Raw genomic sequence first — 10,801 nt, 5'->3', positions numbered from 1 at the left:
AAATTACCATAATTATTTCAAAAAAGACCGAATCAATATAATTTTATTTTATAGATACCTGAGGTATTTACCTATCATTTTATATACTTTTGTGAACATTTGATCCTTTACCAGCCCATAGCAAGAGTTTCAAAATGGTATCTTTTTTACAAAAAATTAACTTTTTCAACTTAACTTTTAAAAATGTTCCGGAAAATTTCTCCTTTTACCCACATCGGTTTGTTAACATTTCTATAGTCTCTAGTGTATACTGTATCTCCTATTTTAAATTTACATTCTCTGCCCCTTTCACTGTGTTTTTGTATTTGTTGCTGTACGATGGTTGGTTTTAAGAAATCCAATCTTGTTCTAGCTGTTCTTCCTATCATTAGCTTTGATGGTGTTTCATTAGTTGTCCAATGAGGAGTGTTTCTATAAACTAATATATATCTGGCTATTAAGGTTGTCATACTCNAATATATATCTGGCTATAAAGGTTGTCATACTTACATTATTGTTTTTTGGGTCATTTAGAGCTTTATACATAGCTGACTTGAAAGACTTAACTGAATTTTCAGCTGCTCCATTTGTTGATGGATGATAAGGCGGAGAAGTAATATGTTTGATGAGGTTTAGTTCACAGAAGTTATTATTTACTTGTTGACACGGAACCGCCTTTTGCTCTAGGCTGGCGCTCACCCGTGTCTCTCTCGATATCAGCCGTCCAGCTATTAATATGACAATCGGTTGTCATCGGTCGTCTCCCCGCCCTTGACACTGAGATAAGGCCGCCGCCGAATATGGATTACCGATATTGCGACCTGTTCGGTTTTCGACGTTCACCTTAACTGGTTGCTCGACTCTATGTTGTTTTCCACGTTTTTCGCCATCTGTATCGCGAATGTTATTTTTTTTTTTTTGCCTGCGCCTTATACAGCTACTATTGTCATATAAATTGTGCGGTGCGTTACAAGTGTCGTTATATATATTCGTTGGTACATTTCGTACACGCTCAACGCATTAACCTGTGCGCCTTTTGTATTGGATTACGCATTCACCTGTGCGCCTTCTGTTTTTGGAATACGCATCACTGTTGATACTGTATGACGTTTTAGTTATTATCAATGTGTTAAGTAATCAACTCCAGCAAAAATCGGCTACACTTGGAAGTACTGCTACAATAGTTCAAGGAGTTATTAAAACATTTGAACATAAGCGAAGTGCAGAAGAATTTTCTAAATTATGGTTAGAGATACAAGGCTTTGCAGATAAAATAAAAAAATTAAAGTTATTTGCGCCTATGGTGTATAATATACAAAATATTAAAACACATAATAAAAGAGATGTACAATGGCAACCCATGTACAGTGACCCTCGAACGTCGGGGTGGAGCCCCTGTTGGCTGAGGGCCGACATCAAGTCCAACGGGTTTTCGACACGCTGATTCGTGTCCGCCGACCCCCAGACCGGAGAGTGGGCGTTGAAGTCCCCGACCATGATCTCCCCGCGGCTGGCCCACGGCCGCCCGAGCCTCCTCGCCCGCAGGCATGAGGACAGAGGCTCGAGGAGTCCGGCGNCGCCCGCAGGCATGAGGACAGAGGCTCGAGGAGTCCGGCGATCGGCAAGCTAGGCGGTGCGTAGCAGCTCAAAATGTCGATGCCGTCTATCCTCGCTACTACGTACCCGTCGCCCGTCTCGATGTCCGCGACTGATAGGTCGCGGTCCATCACGCCGATCGCCGCTCTGCCGGACCAGTCCAAGAACCAGCCGGCAGATTCCCGGACTAATCCGGCGTGCGGGTCCGAGACGATGCACACGTTGGTGCCCATCTCGTACGCCGATGTATCTACCCCTAAAACCTGACAAATATGGGTTGAAAATTGTTTCGCTCTATGACGCTCGAACATTTTATTTTTGGAAAGGAATTCCGTACATTGATAAAAACATATTTCTTGTACCTTACTGCAGCCAACAAGGTATGTGTTAGAGCTGACGGAAAACTTAAAAGGTACAAACCGGAATGTCAGTATAGACAATTGGTTTTCTTCCTACCAACTTGCAGTACATCTTACTGAACGCAAGTTTACAATGGCGGAAACCCTAAGAAAAAAAAAGCGGGAAATACCACAATCCATGGTTTCATTAACACGTATACCATTGAATTCGTTAAGATTTGTATACCAGACAGACAATACATTGGTTTCCTACAGTAAAAAAACAAATAACGTCATTTTATTGAGCACGATGCACTATACAGGAGAAGTAAAAACAACAGAAAAGCCAGAAATAGTGGAATTTTACAATTTGTCTAAAGGAGGTGTATATGTTTTTGATAAGTTATGTCACTCATACAAGACTAAAAGGAAATCGAGACGTTGGCCAATGCGTTATTTTTTCGGCATTTTAGATACATCTGGTTATAAAAGCTATGTTTTATATTTGCTAAAGAAAAGAGATGGCGCGTTACAATCGAGTCAGTTTTTTGAAAAATCTTGCATTTCAACTCACAGAATCTTTTATGAAACAACGAATCAATAATGAGAGGTTTCCTAGGACACTTAGGGATGGCCTTCAGAAGGTTTTGGGTATAGCAGCTCCTTCTGCAACAGAGCAGTCTCTGACAGGTTCTACAAAATATAAACGGTGCAACTTATGCGATCGAAAAAAGGACAAAAAGACAATGAGTTCCCGTTCAAAATGCAAAGAGCATGAGAGGATAACTAAGTACTGTTATAAATGTTTTGAAAATTTTTCTGATGATACTAGTCTAATTTAATTATTTTTATATTTTATATGTAAAGTTTAATTTTTTTTCTTGATGTTGCTAGTCTGATCTAGTTATTTGTTATCCACATTTTATATGTTGGTCTAATTTTTTGTCTAATATTGTTAGTGTTACAAGGATAGAAATAAATATTATATTATAAATAAAAGTTTTTTTTTTAATCCTCAACCTGTAATAAATGATCCTAATTATTTATAATACTTAGTTAAGTATAATTATGCGCGTTAAAAAATGTTTGGTGTCCTCGAAAATGTATAAAAAGTACAATGAAAAAAACCTTTCTCATATTAAGTTGCTATTCGAGGAAAACGGTCAAAATCTAACAGGAATTGAATGAAAAGTGCTGGAAAACATTTTACAATATATATATATATATTTATTTATTTATAACATTTTATACAGGCAAAGCCCAAAATTTATATAACAGTCATCATAAACATCATTAATAAAAATTAGTGAGAAACAAGTAACAAAACCCAGGACAGGGGGGTCGCGGCACAGTGGTGACGTGGCATAGTTGGATCAAGTATAATGATATCTGACAGTGATTAAAATCACTATCAAAAAAAAACGCTTCGATGCAAATCTTTAGATAGTGTTTAATTTTAAAAAATTGGTGGATTATTCCAAAAGCTTCATAAACTGCTAGTTCCTTATTAATATCCTGATTAAGACAAAGTATGTCGAATAAAAAAGAGATTATTAGAAAATAGTATTTCCCATAAAAAAATTATATTGATCAATACACTTTTCAATAAGTTATAGCATTATAATGTTAAAAATGTAAAAAATAAAATTGAGAATTTTCACACAATAATAGCATTTGGTAGCCATTTTCACCTTGAAGATAAAATAAAGTCCGAAATTTTTTTTTTCCATGATAAAGTATATTACATTAGCTTTAATTTAAGATATATATAAAAGTGTCAGACCTTCCGGAACATTTTCAAAATTTAAGTTAAAAAAATTAATTTTTTGTGAAAAAGTTGTCATTTTGAATCCTCCCCTGTTGGCAGGTTAAGGGTTAAATTTATGAAAAAAATATACCAAATGAAAGGTAAAGACATCATGCATCTACAAAAAAAAGAATTATATTGATCCATACATCTTTCGAGAAGTTATAGCATTATAAAGTTAAAAATATAAAAAAGAATTTTTTTACAAAAATCGTATTTTTTTTATTAAGTTTAATGTCTGTTTTCACCATGAAGATAAAATAAAGTCCGAAATTTTTTTTTACCATTATAAAGTATATTACATTAGCTTTAATTTAAGATATATATAAAAGTGTCAGACCTTCCGGAACATTTTCAAAATTTAAGTTAAAAAAATTAATTTTTTGATAAAAAGTTGTCATTTTAAATCCCCCCTTGTGGGCAGGTTAAGGGTTAAAATTATGAAAAAAATATACCAAATGAAAGGTAATGATATTATGCATCTATATAAAAAAGAATTATATTGATATGTTCATTTTTGAAAAAGTTATGGCACTTTTAAGTAAAAAAAATTGAAAAAATTTCGAAAATTAGCGATTTTTAAATTTGTAATTTTTTTGGAGGTTTCCCCCATTTACGGGGAACGAGGGAATTTTTTTCAATTTTTAAGGGTAATGTCTTCGACTAGATACGATTTGTGATCTTTTGACGTATCATTGAAAGAAATCGGTTCGGTGAGAGCTGAGAAAAAGTGGTAACAGACACAAAAAAAAAAAAAAAACACATCTTAGTAAAACCAATACCTTCTCAGCTTCGCATCGAAGCTAAAAGAAAATTTATATATACATTGATACAAAATATAAATTAAAACAACATAAACGAGGCTTAATTAAAATAAATCGAAAGCTGGATCATTATTAGCTAACCGCATAAGGCGAATCATTTTAGCGGTGTCATGGAAATGAGAAAGAATAGTGGGATGAGGAATGTAGTGTTAGAACGGGTGGTGCGAAGAGTGATTTTAAATCTTAAAAGGCTATGAAGTTGGCTAGAGTCTATTTTGTTTGATAGGAGGTTATTTAGGAAGGAGAGGTTTGAATTTGTGGCGTCGATTGGCAACGCTGGAGAGATGTAGGGTAAATAGGACAGGGGAGTAATCATGAGGAGCATGAGGGATATTGAGGCGGTATGCTGCCAGGTTTAAAAATTTTCTTTGGGGATCCCAAAGAACAGATCCGTATTCTAGGATGGGGCGAACAAGGGAGGTGTAGAGAGTTTTAAGAGGGTTGGATAATTTAAATTCTTGAATAATACAGGAGGTGAAACCAAGGAGTTTGAGAGCTTTACAGGAAATATGTTGGATGTGTTTATTTGGAGAAAGATTGTGAGTGAGAATAAACCCAAGATCACGTTTTGACTGAGAGGAACGAATTAAAGGAATGTTATTAATAGAATAAGGAAACACAATGTGAGAATTGCGTCGGAAGAATGACATGATTGAGCATTTATTAATATTGAGAGAGGCCAAGGGATTCACTTCAGTTAGTAAACCGCAATAGATCTTCTTGTAGTAAGTGGCATTCAGATAAGGAATTGATACGGAGGAAAAGTTTCATGTCGTCAGCAAATATCAGTAATTTAGAATAACGGAGGACTGATGGTGCGGAATTAATGAAAAGAGCAAACAGAAGAGGAGAAAGAATTGCACCTTGGGGTACTCCAGAAGATGTATAGAAGGTATCAGAGGTCGAATGGGAAGTTGAAACAAAATATTAATAAATAATATAAATAAGAGTGAACCCAAGACAGTAGAGGATTACCAATACCTAGATTATCCAGAGTTTTAATTAGAATACTGTGATCTACTTTATCGAATGCCTTCGAGAAGTCCATGTAAATGACATCTACTTGACTTTGCTGACTGAAGGAATCATATATGTAGGATGATAGAATGAGGTTACAAGTGATTGTTGAACGACCTGGACGAAATCCATGTTGTTCATCACATAAAATGATATTAAGGATAGGATGGATAGAATTAATAACAATAGTTTCAAATAGTTTAGATATGTGAGAAAGAGTGGTTATTGGACGGTAATTTGTTACTTGAGACGGGTCACTGGTTTGAGCCAAGCTTGAGTGAGGAAGGGAAGAACCCGGAATCAAAAGATTTTTGACATTACAGGAAAAGTGGCCAGGCAACAACATATCTTAAGATAAATAAAAATGTAGTCACGGTAGTAACGTTTTAATATAAGTTTATAGCGAGCGTGCATAAGAGAAAAATTTTTATAGTCTATAAGTGATGAGGTTAGTTTGTACCCAGCATGAACTGAGTTTTTTAAGTAAACTAGTTTTTTGAGTTCCGGATTGAAGCAAGGCGGAAAGGTAAAATACTTAGCAAATTTTATGGGAACAAAAGTATGGATAGAAGAATGTAAGACGTCTAGGAAAGTGTCCATAACGTCATCCGTATCAAGAGATTTAAAAGTAAGTTCCCAATTGAAAGAATTGAGGTACTGAATGATACCAGGGAAATTTGATTTATTAAAATTAAAATATGAAAAAGTAGTACTATTTGTTAATGATATTGAGGGGCGGTTGAGGGAATAAGTCAATGGCGGATGGAAGGTATCAGGAGGGACGGCAGATAAGGGAGCGAGGTTAATAGATGCAAATTTAGAATTAGTAAAAATTAGATCAAGGATATTACCATGTGCATTTGGAATATTATTGTTTTGATAAAAACCATGAAATGAAAAAGTTTCAGGTACACTAGAGTGCTGTGATAAGGAAGTGGAAGAGTAATAGAGTCCATGATTGTCATGAAATGAACGGAAAATTATAATCGCTACAGAAAATTAAGGAGTAGGATGGGTACTGTTGGGCTATGGATTCGACTAAGTCTAGATGTGCCTTGTGTAATTCAACTGGGGAATGAGGAGAAAAATAAACACCGCAAATTATAAAATTATTTGAATTAATACTAAAATGGATTAATAGTTATTCAATACCACAATCTGATATGGTGAGAGGGAAGGAAAGAATGTCTTTGCGTATGGCTATAAGAACCCCCCACCTCGTTCGCAGGAGCTTGTGATAGGTGATCTATCAAATCTATATATATTATAATTAATTAAACCAAGTTCAGAAGAGAAAAAATTGCTATTAATCCAAGTTTCAGTGAGTACAATGAACATATAATCAAAACAAGAGATATTACATTTAAAGTTTGTGAGTTTGGTACGAAAACCACGGCAGTTTTGATAATATCCGAGAAGGTTAAATGAGTTCCCCATACCACTTAGTCTCGAGGACGTTGGTGTCCGCGAAATATGTTTTTTGTCCGAATAGTTGGGATATATATATATATATATGGCTCTTATATTTTCAGGGATATTTTGTGAGCCATAGTTAATCAATCACTCAGTATTAATATATATATATGTTTAACAACGATATAAAGAGTTATTCTTTTTTTCTTCATCAACTTAACCATCTATTTAGAACGTTAACATCAAAAAATCTCTCCTTCTAACTCTATGATACGCTGACTCTGTAGTTGCGTTCTTGTCTATCATTATTATAATCATGGCAACTACATCAATCCATCGGGTATTGGATCGCCCTAGGAGTCTCGTTTTAATTTTTTTATTGATTAGCATATTTTTAATTGACTATAATTTAATTAACCGGTTTTAATTACCCATCTATTTTCCATACATGACCGAATCATTCTAGTTATTTTTGTCGTAGATGCTTAAGGCCAAGTACTTGATGTTATAAGTATCTGATGATAAGTATGTGGTCAATTTGATTATATGTCGCTCTATTTGAGAATATCTAATTAAATTTGTTTATATTTTTTTAGGAAAATATGTACTGCTTATTATAACATTTTTTGAGTGTGTGAAATTTACCTGTCTAGTTCCATTTCCGTTACCAATTTCATGTAAATAGTTATGTCCTATAACCTATACATGTGTTTCCTTCCAACCTTCGCGTTTACATCGCCTACTACCATCTTTAAATAGTACAGCGGTAACGTGTCATATACACTTTCTATTTCTTCATAGAAATTGTCCTTTATATCTTCATCTTTTTTTCTGTTAGAGCATAATAATTTATAATAATTACGTCAAGTATCTTTCCCGCTATGCGAATATAGAAAATTCTACCATTAAAGGCTGTAAATGTCTTCATATTTGGTATTATCTGATCGTGTATCATAAACCCTACTCCATTGTCATGTTTTCTATTAGTGATGCCACTGTATAATAGTGTTCGTATCTAATACGTCTGAAACCCAGTGCCGTCCTTCGAAGACCTTTTCTAAGATCACCCTCTGGCGAGGTCTTGGACTGGATGTCGGTCGTGAAGAGGAAGCAACGCGATCCGGTAACACCAGGAATGCGATGCGACTGCGACTCGTTTTTAGAGTGGTCTTTGCCTTTGGGTATTGTCCACTATTAACTTAACTGTCATTATTTAATAAAGTTCCCTTAATATTCTTAATCAACAAAAATCTTTTTATTGCGTGAATATTGAAGATATTCACGTGTATCTTATTTTTTTTTTACCTTTAATAATGCTCCCTAGTTTTAAGGTAACGATCTTCGATATACTAAAGTATGCCCACCACTGGCAACATCAAACAAAACATATTTTGTTTTATTTACAAGGAATCAGCATATTATAGTCTACAACAACACTATATTTTAGTATATATATATAATTTTTTTATTCGACGATCGACCTTGTTTCATCATAGTGTATATTATTTTATTTAATATTATTTGGTTTACTTTTTGTTTAATTTTTTTTAAAATCCACTTATGGTCCAGGTGTTGTTTCTTTTTTATAATCGAGACTCTCGCCTAAGTTATTGGCGACCCGACTTTCCTTTTGCAAGGGAGCCATGAGGGTAGCGACTCCACAATCCGTTGCGTGGCCGAAGTCGTTACCTCTCAATATATAATATATAAATATCTTACAATATACGTCGCGTGAAAAAGAACAGCAGATATCGTTTAAGTAGGACATTAGAAAAACAAGGCAAAAGCGTTTACTGCCGGCGTCCACTTTTCAAGCTGAAAACTGAGGTACACCTAAAAGCTATTCGCACCATTCACATGAAGTTAATACGGGCATATTTTACCAAATTTTTACTGTAAAAGACTATCTTTTTCACAAGTACCACCGACTTTAAATAATTCTTTGTTAAAACTTAAGCGTAGTTTTCATATTTTTCGTGAACTCGATTTATTAATGATTGGTTTATTATTAAATCATCAATAATGTGTCATAACGCCTGAGCTGTGACTCATAATATATGAGTTACATTTTGGTCACTCTCCTTACAACTATCTAAAACTGTAAAATTCTGAATAATTTTTAAAGAAGATTATCAAAGAAAAAATTAGATGTCTAAATATATATAAGATCCTTTCAAGGATAAAAATCTTTTACATTAATTAAATGGGACACTATTTTTTAATTAATATAATAAAAAAAAAATTACAAATTATATTATTATTATGTTTGTTATCTGAACAATTGCTTATCTAGACATGTTAAAGTTAAGAGATTTTAGATCAAATTTTCACTTATTTAGAAATACAGTATCCGCATTTTTCTAGTGTCCAATAAACCAATTTTTTTATTGACTAAGACATAAAAAATAAGATACCAATTGTTTATCAATCGGACACATTTTACTTGACTTTATTATATATATAATAAATAACTTAGGGATCATTAAAACAGATTTCTGTCACTGATATCATAAAATCATACAAATGATAAATTTTTACTTTAAATAATCTTAAAACGCAAACAATTGATTGGATAAAATAAATTATAACAAGATTTGTTTGTAACTTTTTTTTTATGATATTATTAAGTTAAAAATAAGGATTCCGGTTAAAGAAAATCAGTTATGAATTTTTATCCTTAAAAGGACGAAAAGAAAAATGATTTAACTACATATTATTATAGTTTTTTGAACCTAAAATTTTTTTCTCTTCATAAAAATATAAAAGTCCTCAATATTTTCTTAGAAAATATTGAAAATAAGTATCTTACCTAATTGTGATTACTCTGTATATAAAATTTCAAAATCCTTCTATTAGTTTAGTAAAAGTAACTGGACACCCTCAGATCATCTTTCAATATGCAAATAACTAATGAATTAAAATAATTTTATACAGAAATATCGCAATCTCTGTAATGTTAAATGTTTATTCACTTTACTTACACAGAAGACATTTTAATTTTAATTAATGTGTTACTGAAAAATCTTTCAAAGTCTGAAATAAACTACATGAGTTCACGTTTGACTTATAACAAAAGCAAAATCAACTATTAATTAAAAAACTCAGTGTTAAAAAAAATCTTTATTAAAAAAAAAAAAATTTTAATTTCTCCCCCCATAATTGCTGGAGCTGCCACCGCTACTGCAGCCGTCACCGCTGCTGGAGCCGCCACCGCTGCTGGAGCCGCTGTAACTGGAGCCTCTGATAAAGATATTTATTAGAAATTACCATACAGCTATAAGATAAGAATCTTCTTATTGAACGACTTTATCAAGCCATAAAGTTAAAAATTGTAATTACCTTTCTTGGAGCACTCCCGCTCTTTGTGGCCAATTTTTTTTGCAAAAATTGCAATCTGAAATTGATAAAATGAATATTATTATCATTTTAATATAATAACTTAAAATTTTCAGCAAAATGATAATTGGATCTAATATTAAAAAAGTTGTCTGTTTAAACAGAGATGTCCAGTATATCTTTAACTGTTAATTATTAAATTAATTAAATTATATATAATTGATTGAAGCATTTGAGTTTTTGAATTTCCATAATACATTTAATACTATAAATTTATTACATTTGATGAAATTTATTGAATTAAATAATAAATATTGCTATTTTGCTTTTCATTATACAATACACATTATAAACTAAATATTTAAATAAAAAATGACATTTTATTTTTTGTTATTTATTCGTAAATTCAATAAGGTAACTATTAGGTTAATTTGTTATTATCAAATAATTGAGTATTCATAGGTTCAAAATAGTTTTATATCTTTAATATT

At 32.6% G+C, this 10,801-nt stretch overlaps 2 long non-coding RNA genes across 2 annotated transcripts in view; one reads left to right on the top strand and one right to left on the bottom strand.

Moving 5' to 3' along the window:
• The first annotated feature begins 3,774 nt into the window (after nucleotides 1-3,774).
• LOC126898909 (uncharacterized) lies at nucleotides 3,775-4,513 on the top strand. Its single transcript, XR_007702429.1, has 2 exons — nucleotides 3,775-3,821; nucleotides 4,186-4,513. It is a non-coding gene; the product is annotated as an uncharacterized LOC126898909 (long non-coding RNA).
• A 5,243-nt stretch (nucleotides 4,514-9,756) lies between these two features.
• Nucleotides 9,757-10,801, bottom strand: part of LOC126898897 (uncharacterized) — a 7,090-nt gene continuing 6,045 nt past the window's right edge. Inside the window, exons 2-3 of the long non-coding RNA XR_007702415.1 lie at nucleotides 10,314-10,368; nucleotides 9,757-10,214 (exon numbers count right to left, since the gene is read on the bottom strand). This is a non-coding gene — a long non-coding RNA (uncharacterized LOC126898897). The remainder of the gene's footprint in view (nucleotides 10,215-10,313; nucleotides 10,369-10,801) is intronic.

Source organism: Daktulosphaira vitifoliae, unplaced genomic scaffold (genome assembly GCF_025091365.1).
Source record: "Daktulosphaira vitifoliae isolate Bord-2020 unplaced genomic scaffold, ASM2509136v1 Scaffold_2, whole genome shotgun sequence".
NCBI lineage: Eukaryota > Metazoa > Arthropoda > Insecta > Hemiptera > Phylloxeridae > Daktulosphaira > Daktulosphaira vitifoliae.
Note: the sequence above shows the minus strand (reverse complement) of the source record. Positions and strands in the feature narration are given on the sequence as shown.